At 37.2% G+C, this 13,289-nt stretch overlaps 1 pseudogene; it reads right to left on the bottom strand.

Annotated features, from left to right (window-relative positions):
• Window positions 1-114: 114 nt before the first annotated feature.
• Window positions 115-13,104, bottom strand: LOC109090301 (annotated as a pseudogene).
• Between the last annotated feature and the right edge of the window lie 185 nt (window positions 13,105-13,289).

Raw genomic sequence — 13,289 nt, forward strand, 5'->3', positions numbered from 1 at the left:
TTTGTATATCACATTTTGTTCAACACTATTCACATTTAACAAAAAGGCACTGATTTGTTGTAAATATGAAACTACATCATTGTTTAACACTATAATAATCATTACATAAATCATTCAATCACTCTCACTCAAGAAATCATACACAAAAGCACACTCTCCAGCACACTGGCGAAGATACTCCTCATACAGCTTCCGCTAAAATAAAGATGACAAATATTACAAGATTAAAAGACAAACATTCTTTGAAATCCTTCAGTTCTCTCACATCTCTGCTGAAAAAACTATCATTGAGGTTAAAGAGTGGTTACTGGTCTCACTGGTTAAACTGCTCTGTTTATGGGGTTTTAGTTTTGCTCTGAATTAACACAAGAACAAACTATATTAAATTGTATAACACAGTTATAAAAAGTAATATTAATACCTATATATAAATAATGTACCAGTACATTCTGTTAGAAAAATGAATGGCTAATTAAACAGTGTTATTTTTTAAACAATTTGTGGAAAAAAAAATGTTCACAATGATGCTTAAGTCTTTCTTACCTTCTTGGATTTGACGATATCCTGGATGTAATCGCTGTACTCTGCCAGTTTCTTCTTCTCTCTCTTAGACAGCGTCTTACTGCCCTGACTGAAAGAGATCAGAGCATTGAGAAGGCTGCTGTTAAACTGATGAAGTGGCCATTAAAAAACAGAAATCAGCTCAAGAATTGAATTACAGTAAGTGGCACAGTACACTAAAGGATTAAACACTAGCATTCATTGATTGCATTAGATCAAAATCTTGATATATTGTACAGATACTGTATATCTTGACATATATTAATATATGTGACCCTGGACCACGAAACCAGTCTTAAGTCATCGGTGGGGCATATTTGTAGCAATAGACAAAAAAACACTGTATGTGTCAAAATTATTGATTTTTCTTTTATGCCAAAAATCATTAGGATATTAAGTAAAGATCATTTACCATGAAGATTTTATTTGTAAAATTTCCCTACCATAAATATATCAAAACTTACTTTTTGATTAGTAATGATGCATTGCTAAGAACTTCATTTGGACAACTTTAAAGACGATTTTCTCAATATTTAAAGTTTTTTGTACCCTTAGATTCCAGATTTTCAAACAGTTGTATCTCAACCAAATATTGAGCAATTCTAACAAACCATACATCAGTGGAAAGCTTATTTATTCAGCTTTCAGATGATGTTAACATCTCAGTTTTTGAGAAATTGACGGCGGGGGGTTATGAACTGGTTTTGTGGTCCCAGGGTCCATATATTAATGGTACTTTCGATTCTGGTTTTAAAGCGTCTTTCTCTCAATAAACTCCTAATCTGCTGCTTATTGATAGTAAGAAGTAGTAGTAGTAGTAATCTAAGTACTAAGGCTAACTTCATGGCAAAAATTGACTTGGAATAATACAAGAGTTACATACACACAACATAAAAACCAAGCAAACATAAAAATACAGTAGTTAAAATTGTACAAGATTTTTTACATTTTACATTTGATAGAAAAATCTAAAACCTTTTCTGGTAGAATCCCTGAGTGAGAGTAGGTTATAAAAAGCTTTCAGCTTGCTACTGTACAGCAAAGTAAGGGTAGTTGTTTATGAGTGTTGGTGTTATGTTTAGGTATTAGGGAAGGGTTAAAGGATCAAGAATAAGCTTCATTGCAGAGATCTAAAGTGCTACCATATTAATATACACAACTGAGTAATATTGAAGGAGAGCAGTTGTGATGCAGGCGGGTCATTATTTGGTCCTTTTTGTTTGGTGGACACTAACTTGACCTATCACAAAATAGAGTATGTTAAATAGTAAGCATAATGCAAATAAATCATGTTTGTCCACTAGACCTCACTACATGCATAGTGAATTTCTGTGAGTGTTGCTTGTATGAAACAAATTTAGTTATTCTGCAGTTTTTGAAATAAACAAGTATTGTAGAAATGTATGTTTGCAATTTTGAAAGTGGAGAAAATGATGTAAAAAAGTTAATATGTGTTGCACTGGAAAAAGTTTAAGTCCATTGTTGGAATATGTTATTCCTCTGCTATATCCTCATTGTATATTGATTTTTAATTGCAGTATCTGGGCTTATTCCATAGACAGAAAAGTCTGCATACTGTATACAGTACATACTTGCATTGTACACTGTTGATATAAATAGCTCTTCCAAAGCCAAACGGATAAAGTGTCAAATAATTAAAAGTAAATAATGTAAGAGTTATGGTTGCCCCCTTGTGACAATAAAACAAAACATTTAGAGACAATTTTACTCACCGTGCAAAATACTTGGCCAAGAAGAACATAAAGTAGCACAGAGCACCAAAGATGATCACAAACATTATCTGCCAGTCTTCAGGAATCCAGTCCCACAGATACACAACTATTCCCTAATAAACACATACAGGTAAACAGAAAAAATTAAACACAGATTCACCTTTGATTGGATCTTAATCTCCAGAAAACATGAAAATGAGAACATACTGTGGAAAAGTAGAGCGTTTTAGCCAATCCCTCTCCAATAAGAGAGTCCAGATCCTCTGGAGCGAAGGTGCTGATGATGAAGCTGAGGATGAAGAGCGATGGAAGGAAGATTTCCCACGAACTCCACACAGGAAAGAATTACAACGGTTGCTGTTTTATTAGCTGGCTCACGGGGGCTTCATCCTGAAGGAAGACAAAGTACAATGTCGCGGGAGGGGTCTGGATAATATTGCCATGACGTGGTGAGGGGTGAGCTCGTGATGGGATATAGTGTGGATGGCGGGGGTGGATGTGTACCGGTACTCAGGCTGTTCCAGTGTATGGTTGAGTGAGTAGAAGATGATCAGGGTTACAGTCCTTCCTCCAGCTGGTCAAGTTGTTTTTTGCACTGCCTGGTTTATGCTCTTCTCAATTGGCTCCAGCAAACCTGCATTCAATCTGGTTGATGCATCTGCTGGGCTGCACACACAAACACACAAAAACAAAACTTGAATCATTCACTTTATCAACTTTATCTATGGTAGTAGTATCGTATGCAATAACACTGTACAGCAAAAAGTGGACTAACAGAATGAATATATTTGGTTTTAGGGTCATGTGTAACCGTGATCAAGTATGTGTACCTATTGGCATTCAAGAGGGCATTTGCCATTTAAACAAAAAGAACAGTTTAGGATGTGAACAGCATTTTTAAGCAGGATTAAAAATGTTGAAATGGGTGCGCAACGAATTATGTATTTTGTTTTTTACAATTATCAAGTTGAATGAAAACCGCTGGTGCGTGGCTCAATATTTTGTTGGAAACCAAACATGTTGCACCAGCATTATTGATTTGAATATAATTTGTAACATTATAAACATCTGCATTGCAAATTTTGATATCATTTGTGTCCATGGGAATTTAGTAGGTGTCTTTTTGGTTGATCGGTAGATAGTGCATTAATAAAGAAGCCTGGTAAAATAGTTGATCTTTTAGTGTTCTATTAGCAAGTCATTCCATTCGGGGGCGCTTTTAATGGGCTGGGCTTTTAAGAGGAGCGTCTGTGCTGACAGACAGAAACGTAATTAATGTAAATGCTGCACGAGAGCAACTCCCTTTCCGAAATGAATCCGGCTCATCAATGTCTTCGTTCGGGGCACAGCAGTGCAGTCACGGCGGGTGTGCAGCTTTTCCATTACTCATGTCACTTGGGAGGAGAAACCCATGGTAGGCAGCAACGGGTCCTGCTCCAATCATCTCTTACTTTTTGAGGTTGGGGATGTATTATCGTGGGCATGTCGAAGCCACATTTGTTGAGTCCAGGTCTCTGCTGCCCACAGCTCTGTGGTGACAATCTTGCATCATCACTGGGTTGGGCGCGGGGGGGTTGTGGAAATAAAATCAACACCAACCACCGACTGAGAGCGAGGTTGACCTTAAGATGGGTGAATGCTAAATAGGTTTAGAAACCCCAGATGATTGGATTTGTAATATCACCTGTTTGGGCTTTCCTGTCAAAGAACAAACTATTAATGGCACGAAGGTCAAAAGGTCGAGTAGATTTGAAGTGACGACTGGAAATTTGGACCATATTAAATTTATAAGTCACGATAGTCCATGACAGGAAATATAATCAGTTTACTGAGGTAAGTTATGTTTTGTATATTATTATTTGACTTTAAGGGCAGTGGAGGTGTGCACACACACACACACCACAACACACACACACACACACACACACACACACACACACATGGAGTAAACCTGTCATTTTTTTGTTGTTTCTTTTAGTCCAAACCTCGGCAGCTTTGCTCAGGTTTAAAGCGCAGTTGTCTCCACACTCTCACTCAGCTTTCTCAACAATGTTCAGGTGTACGCTTGCACAGTGCCTGGTCCCATCGGGTTCACAAAAACACAAAGATGAGGTCCGCTCTTGCTCACTGAGATAATACCAGATATGTAAGATGTGAATAGTGTTACTCTTTGTGTGATTTAATTTAGGACAAAAAAACAAACAAACAAAAAAAAAAAACCTAAATACTGGTACTTGTAACTTGTCCATTTTGTTTAGAGAAAAATCAATTTTAATTGGATTGTTGAAAAATTAATTACAGAAATATTTTTTTCGTCCATTGTCTCCAGGAAGTTGGGTTGGGCATACTGAAGAGCTTGTCTTTTTTAAAAACAGAAATATTTTTTTCGTCCATTGTCTCTGACAAGAAAGGACTAGTACATTTTAAAATGCTCCTGATCATTTTAATTTATCTTAACAACTTTCTAGATCATTTTATTTGAAATAATTAAATGTGTATATCCATTATTATTTTTATCAGTGTTGATATAGTAGTATTTATACTACTACATTATAGTATTTATTAATAGTTTTTGAAATTCGTTTTTATTTTTTAGATTTTCAGTGTTTCTAATTTTAATTTTAGTTTTAGTAATTTTATAATGGTGCTTTTGTTATCTTTAGTCTTATTTTTTTATAATTTATATTGATATTAGATATTTAGATTTACTTTATTTGTATTCCTGTGTTTAGGATTTTTAGGTACTTAACACATTGCATTTCGGCTAGTTCATCTAAGCATCACTCAAGTATCACAATTGCATTAATAAAAACGAATTTTTTAATCATTTTAGTTAGCAATATCTACAATGGTACACAATTTAAACATGAAGTAAACCAACTAAAAAACCAAAAAAAACTTTCAGAAAAGAAGCTTTGCCGTAGAGGAAAATGGTGTATCAAAAGAGGGGTAAAACATAATTTAAAAAATCAGGTTTCAGATGATAGATCCATTTCAGGTTTTTGTGGTGTATTCAAGTCATATCAATGAAAAGATCATATTTACAAGTTAAACGCACATGAACACCAACACAAAGTCGTAATTAAGAGCAGGAAATTTTGAACTATTTCTTCAAGCCACGAGTTTCTGAGTTGGCGGTGTTTGTTTCAGTGAGAAAACGTTTGTACTGCAGTGCATGCAGCATCTGTATTGTAGGAAATTTTGGATGGAATTAAAATTAAATTTTTATAATCTGTATATATACAATAAAACTAAGTTGCACTGTAAAAAAGACAGTATTATGACAGTTGTACACACTCCATAATGTGAATGTAAAAACAATAGCCAAAAAACACACAGATTTACATTCTTTGCTTAATTTAATTTTGTAGAAGTAGAGTTTGTAAACATGTGGATACTTTTTTTTTTTTGGAGAAAAGGTCAGGCATGGTCACCTGCCCAACCAAGTTTACTTGACACACCTGATGTATACAATTACCAGCTTTTCAACTCTTAAATATGAACTTGAAGGGACTTGAACACCACCATGGGAGTCTCTTTTCACAAATGAAGCTGATGACCTGAAACAAGTACAAAATGAAGAGAATGCAGCCTTAACCCAAAGATGGTGATGGAACGTTTGACATCAAAGGGTACACCATATCTCCATCCCCAAACCCTGGAGGTGTCCACAAACGTCACCCAGGGGAACTTCTTCTGTTTGGGGAGGTGGAAAATTCTGCAGTAAAACACTCAGGTTACTCCGTAACCCCGACAATCTACACCGGCAAGGCATTTATAAAACTGCGCTGGTATTAGAAACACAAGCCTAAGTGCAGATTCATCATTATAACAACAATCTGATGTTTCAAAAGTATAATTCGAGGGGGGAAAAAATCCATCTGATTAATAAAACATGTTCATGAATTCATAGTTTTCTTCACCACGCCCCTTCTGGTGGTCGTGGGTATGGTTTACCCACCAACAGCTCTTACAACTGGTCAGCTTTAATGTGGGGAGCCACCATAAAAGCTAGCCAGTGAAGAACGACTGTGAAGCAACGCCAGCCAGCCAATAAAAATCACATGCTAAGAGTTTTAAAAGCATTTGTTTTTACATTTTCTAAAGATTGCGATTGGTGCTTCAGACATTGCACCAATGCCTGCTTTATGGTTGCTTACATGTTCAGAATGATTTTAGCACGCTGATGTCCAATTGCTCATTTTTTTGGGGGTGGTTTCTTAGTCAAATATTGTTTTTTTTTTTATAATCCGGCAGGTGAAAATCACAAGTTAGATTGATTAGAAAAGCAGTATCACACCTTGAATCTGCATATATGTTAGGTCTCATCAAATGTTTGTGCTACCTTCACACTGAAGCTCTTTCAGATAGTGGATGCAGGTGTGCTAGATCTCGCACAAACCCGTCTTGTTCTGTCTCATCAACATTCAACAAAGGTGCACCAACACACCCTCAAATCTCTCTGTCCATCTCACTCTGTCTCTTAACTACGCTTCTCTCCTCTCATTTCAGAAAAATTACTCTGATTATGAACAATTATTGTTCAGAGGTTTTGTAGAAATCGATAATATTTCTCCTATTACTAAGGATACAGACTACAGAGCTAATAAAATGAATGTGGTGATTATAAAATGTTATGATTGTTGCTTTAGCACTAATATTATAGATTTTTCTTTACACACCGTGTAACCATTTTTTTTTTTTTTTTTTTTTTTCCAAATTTAAAATTACCATGAGTCCAGAATTGTTTTTATCATTATTAATCAAAAGACTGAAAACCCGATGTGTTGTTTAAATATTTTTGTTGGGGAAAGCCGATACCTTTTGTTTTTCAGGGGGGGAATTGATGAATTGAAGGAGGTTCAAAAGAACAGCATTTCTGTAAAATCTTTTCTATGCTTCATTTTTATCAATTTAATGCATCCTTGCTGAATAAATGGTATACTAATATAAAATATAAATAAACCTCAACACTTTTAAAAGGTAGCATATCCATGTAGTTACTTTCATGCCACGGTGCCTCCGTAAATAAAATTAGAGGTAGTCATAGCATGTGGTAGGCAATAACCAGGATTATTGAGGGATCTTTGAGTCTTTTAAAGGTGTGAAAAAGTAACTGGAGAAACAAGTCTATCTTGCGCCAGAAGGTGGAAGGAGATACTGAGGATCTAGTCCCACTGGGGAAAAAGTCAAAGGTCTCAAAGAAAGTGCGCGTCCCCCCAAACCGCACCACAGCAGCGAACCACGGCAGAGAGGACCCGAGTATTATGATAGTGTTAAAGTTATTGAGATAAAGACAACCCAGCCAAAACCACACCCAAACAATGCACCAAGCGCAAAATCTCACTATTCTTTCCTACAACAAACCCACATCCTGAAAACCAAACAGTCGTTTAAATTGTTTTTTTTTCCCTTCAATGTGACACATTATAGATACATCTCCCCAGGAACATGGAAGACAACTGCAATATGATGTCATGCTACAGGACATTTGAGTGTAAACCCAAATAGAATTGGAAATTACGGGGGAAAATGTGGGATTTGTTGATGTTCACACTAAAATAAGATGGTTTCTAATGTTTAAATAGTCTGTTTTAAGAATTGGTATATGTCATTAATTTGTATTGGACTCTGAAGCCAGTAATATGACGTATGAGTATCACAAAATGCTACTTCTCATAAACCATATGGTTGTTCATTGGTTTGACTCTCAATTGTAGTTCTTTCTGTTGTCTAGGACAGTTAATGTCGGTGACGTGGACATCTAGTCGTATCTGCTGTTCTATTCCCACTGATGCTTGACACACTGTGTCACAGCTGATGAATGACTCATTCGGTTCTCTTGCACCGGATGATGAACCACCCAAGCCCCACTGAACTACTACTGAATCATCAGTAGTGCTGCGGATTGATCTCTCTGTGTGCCCCGCTGAACAATCACCGACACAACGAAGAACCCATATCACTCAGATATAGTCTAGATTGTGAAACCCAACGGGACTTCTAGTAGTAAAAGGGAAGGGACATAAAGACAAAGCCCACCTGAAAAATCGAGAAAAAAACAAAAAGTAGTCGAGGGGAAAAAAAAGCTCTGGAAGGGGAAAAATTAAAGAAAAAAAGAAAAAAAAAAATAAGAAAGCATAAATTAAGTCAGTAAGAGGTTAGTGAAAGGAGGTGCGTGTTAATTGTTTTTTTGTTAGGTTTTTATAGAGGGGAATGTGTGAAGAGATGTGTTGCTAGTGTTTTCACGCTATCAGGCGGAGTGATATGCGCTGGGTGTAACTATACGATTGCAGGATCTCAGTATTTTGTGAGGTTTGTAGTTTTTTTAGTCAAGGTTGTAGAAGGTAGGTTATCCACTGTCCCTCAACCCAGTTCTAATTGTATCTAATATTCTTTAGTAGAGACGTACTATATCCCTTCTTTTAACAATACATTGCATACAATACGTCCCGTTCCAATAGATCGTACTAACTAAGAAACAACCACACCCCCACAACCCCCCTTTTCCTTTTTTAACAGCCCTAGTAAGTAAGTGTCATTACTCTCAGTCGTAGCATGCATGTTGGCACACCGAAGAACAGACAGAAGAAAAGGGAAAATAATTTACATATTAGATAGTAGGCAAAACATGAATAGTTGCATCTATGCACAGAACGGCAAAAAAAAGAAAAAAAAAAAAAAAGAAAAAAAAGGGTTATCTTAGGTTCTGTTTGTTGGCGCAAAAACTACAAAAAAAATGGAATGGCAATGATATGGAAAAAAAAAACATGTGAAAAGACAGTTAAAATAATAAAAAGGTTCATTTGATTTAATAAACAGGTACAGTGTTATTTATTTGAAGCATTTTGTGTGTTTTTGCGGGGTTGTGTTTGTGTACACAAAACACCCAGGTACCACACACACAAAAAGAAGAACCACTAAAAAATTAAAAGTTCTGAAATATGGAAATCATATTCATAATAAATCATATAGCACAACCAACTTAACATATTTTAAATGGGGACGGAGACATAGGCTGAGGACATTAATAAAGTGAACAGCTTATACGTTAGATTAAAACATATAGTAACCTTTCTTATATATATGCAGATATATTATATCTATCTATAAATATCTATATATATACTATTCTTTGACAAGCTATACTAAAAGTTACATATAAATCTTCTTCAAAATTTCCGACTTTTTTTAAACTGCAGAGAGGTCTGATCTGAAAATGAGGGTTAAAAAAAACCATTTTTTTGGTGTGTGGTTTGGGTAAGGGTAAGGTTGGTTTCAGTCTGTAGGTAGTATAAGTTATTGGGTAATTAACACAGTACGTAGGCCCAGGGGGGTGTAAAGTGTTTAGTTTGTTTTTATTGTTTTGGTAGTAGTTGGGTGAAAGGTGGTTGTCTGTTCTTTGTTCATGTTGCTGCATTTTTCCCTAGTGAGCGAAAACGAAGAAAAGAAGAATAAAAAAGACAGCAAGACCTGTGGATAACGAAAGCTCAGGAACCATTTAAGCGAGAATGAGAATGTGAGTACGTGTGAGTCAGAAAAGCACAGGACGACCCCACGCTGTAGGGAAGGCTTCCTCGTCTTCCATCTCCTTCCGCTCTCCGCCCCTATTCTCCTGCAAGGATGGGTGCCAGGTTCGTTGTTTTTGCTGACACTCTCGGCCAAGCTGAAGCTCTGCTTTCCTGTTCCGGCTGGTCGGCTCCTCCTGTGTAAAGAGCTGCGCTGATATCCTTTTCATCTCACTCCGTTACTGTCATTGCATTCCGCACGTTGAGGTCTCCCAGCCAAGACAGGAGAACTTTTAGACAAGGAAAAGGAAAATAAGCGACAGGCTTTTTTGCCGCGCAGACTCTCTGTTCAGGGAAAAAAAAATAAAAAAAAAAAAAAAAATGTGGCACCACTGTGTCTGTACAGGCCCAACCCTTTGCTTCCCGCAGGCGCGGTCGCCGATGCCTCCGCTGTGTGCTGTTGTGCCTCTTTGCCCCCTGCCTGCCTGTAAAGTTTTCCCTCTCCCCCCTTCCTCGCCCCCCCCCCGCGTTTTGTCAAGGAGGAAAAGAGGGGGAAAAAGCTCCAAGGCATTTCCTTCTTCCCCCCCTTGCATCCTTTTTTGCCTCTCTGTCTTGGTCGACCACAGCTCCAGCTTTAATCTTGGCTGTCCATGAGCCCCTTAACATGATACAGCTTGTTGCATCTTTATCTCGAAAATCTATTGGCTTTGTTTGGCTCTTTCAGCCCTTTCCCCCCTTTGTATGGAAGAATCTCCTTCTGTCCACTAATTCGGCCTTACGTTAAATACTTTTTAAGTCTAAACAAGTCCTCTTGTGACCTCTTTTAGTCTTTACAACGCACGGTTTTTCTATTGAACCCCCTAAACTCTCTTTTCCCCTGTGCACTCCAATGACCCCGATTCATTATGGCCCATGTGATTATGAATTTGTTGTTATAATCTTCTGATGCCTAGGAAAGTATAAGAAGGAAGAGCATTTACTTGTGGGTATATCAGATATTATTGAGATGCTCCCCGTATATGTCGATATAAATTATATATATTCTCTATATCTATATATAGATCTCTCTCTATATATTATATATCTATCTCTCTATATATACCTCCATTCCCCTGACCAATTCATAAAACTAGGACATATTCTTCCGAACACATATCCCCCATTGACGCCCCACCTGTTACGCTTCCCTTGTTGCTCCTATCGTTGACATCCTGCCTCCATTCTGAGTAATCAAGTCTCCCCCAGATCCCACGCAGTTTTCCCTTTGTTCCCATGCTTAATTAAACGTTGTGAAACTCTGGTGCCCACCGTACATCACAGTTTATATTTCCGTCTGCTGTTTAACAACATTGCTGCTCTAGTATTAAAGATTTCTTGCGGTTTCTGGTAGATCTATGCGCTGCCTCCTAATCCACGCTATATTTTATTTATCATTTAATTCCATAAGTTGCCTTTCCGACCTCAATCAGCTCAGCAGCCCCTACACGTACCCAGGGAGTGTTGTCAACCGCGCTCCTGCTTCTGCTGCTCCGCCTAACATTCGTTATCTGGGTCGCTTCATCCCGCCGCCCCGACCAAACCTCCGTGTCTAGTATTACCTTGGCAAACGTGTCTGTCTCTGTGTAGACCCCCTACACACAGACGTGGTTGTTCCAAGCCAATCCTGGAGCTCTGAACACCCCGGCTGTCCATAACCCTCCTCAATATCACGCGGGCACGCTTTGCGCACAGCAAGTAAGTCCGCGTAGAATGCGTTGCAGTTGATAGAGTCTCTTGGCCGCTCTTATTCTAGTTGCCTTGTGTCTCAATGGCAACACCTGTCTTCTGTATGTGCTCCTCCACATACCTGAAAGATAGATTTAATTTAACATATTTTGATACCCATTTTTATACCCATATTCATCCATACTATTTTTTTAAAAACAGTTTTAAGAACTATAAGGTCAAATGCAGTGGTTTGCAACTGGGGGATTCAAAATGACTTAAAATTATTTTCATTTCAATTCATTTTATGATTTCTAGACCTGGAAATATCATGTAAATTCATAAAACCGTACCATGGAATGGACATTTTAATAATGAATGTTCTTTTTTCGTTCTTTTTTTTAGCTACGTCAATCTCTACTTTATCAGGCAGAAACTGTAAGCAAACAGTTTTTTTAAATCCTTATCCTTATTCATAATACTTCAAATTTAAAATCACAACACAGGGTCTTAGAGTCAAAAAAGATAAGAACCACAATATAATGTGACATGATGTTATTATATAAAAACACAATTTAGGGAAAAGAAAATGTCATTCTCATTAAAAATGTGTGTAAATCTGTGACTGTATAATCTTCATCTCCAGATCTCATGCTATGAAATCGTTTAGCCATACAAGGTGTTTTTGATATGAGAGGTGTGATTACCAGTTAATGAAGGAGCTTTTTCCAGCAGAATGGTTCCCCATAATCATAACTATAATCTTTTTCTGAGGAGGTAACAGCCACACTCCCAAACTCTCTGCAATTTTCACCAATCCTGTTAAAAAATGGAGCTTTATTATCGGTACATGATGTCTTATTGCTTTCCAACAACAATTCAAAGAATACTGATTTATACAGTAAATGTGCATACAAACATGCAGTTTGCACATGTATATACTGTAAATATTGTATGTTGCTGCCCTATAAAAGACCTTTCAGTTTAGATGAACTTGTATAATCGTGGATTTACATATATGCTACTGTAATATTACTGTATTTAATTCTGTACTGACCCATAGGCTACATTAGTGTGACATGCAGAGACAACTGCTCAATAAGACTGTGTCTCAAACCCCTGTGCTGCCTACATAGTCATGTTACCATATCATATGATGTCCAAAACTGTCTAACGTTAGGTAGGCGGCTTGCTAAGTTTTTTTTTTTAGACACAGTCAATAACACAACTTCTGAATGAGCGACTCGTATAAATATAACTAAAGCATTATATGTTTCGGACTTTTGGTGTTTGAACTTTCAAGGTGATTTTTTTTTTATCTTAGAATGTTTCATAATGTTTCAGACCATAAAGACACAACCGCAACACGTGTTTACATACGAATGGTAAGTTATGAGTTATTTACCGTTGTCGTTGTCGATATATAAAGTGTGGCATTCTTTCAGTATTCTCTCGCTCGGAGTTGTAATGGTCGATTCCAGAGGATTTGCTACAGCTCGCGGCTTCTTACAGCCTGACATATTGAAAATGTGCAGGACTGATTTGCACCGGCACCGAAAGAGGGGGAACCAAAATAGTGTCGCACACTGGAAACGTCAGAAATGTATAGTTTTGGCGCCCTCTAGTGGAAGAGAAACTTTAAACATTCCAACTGAGAAGGGAACGCCTTTACATGAACAGACTAGACACGTGCTAATACTAAATATTAGTATATAATAATAATAACAATAACAATAACATAACATAACATAACATAACATAACATAACATATATAGGATCCAG

Source organism: Cyprinus carpio, chromosome B5, assembly GCF_018340385.1.
Source record: "Cyprinus carpio isolate SPL01 chromosome B5, ASM1834038v1, whole genome shotgun sequence".
Classification (NCBI taxonomy): Eukaryota; Metazoa; Chordata; class Actinopteri; order Cypriniformes; family Cyprinidae; genus Cyprinus; species Cyprinus carpio.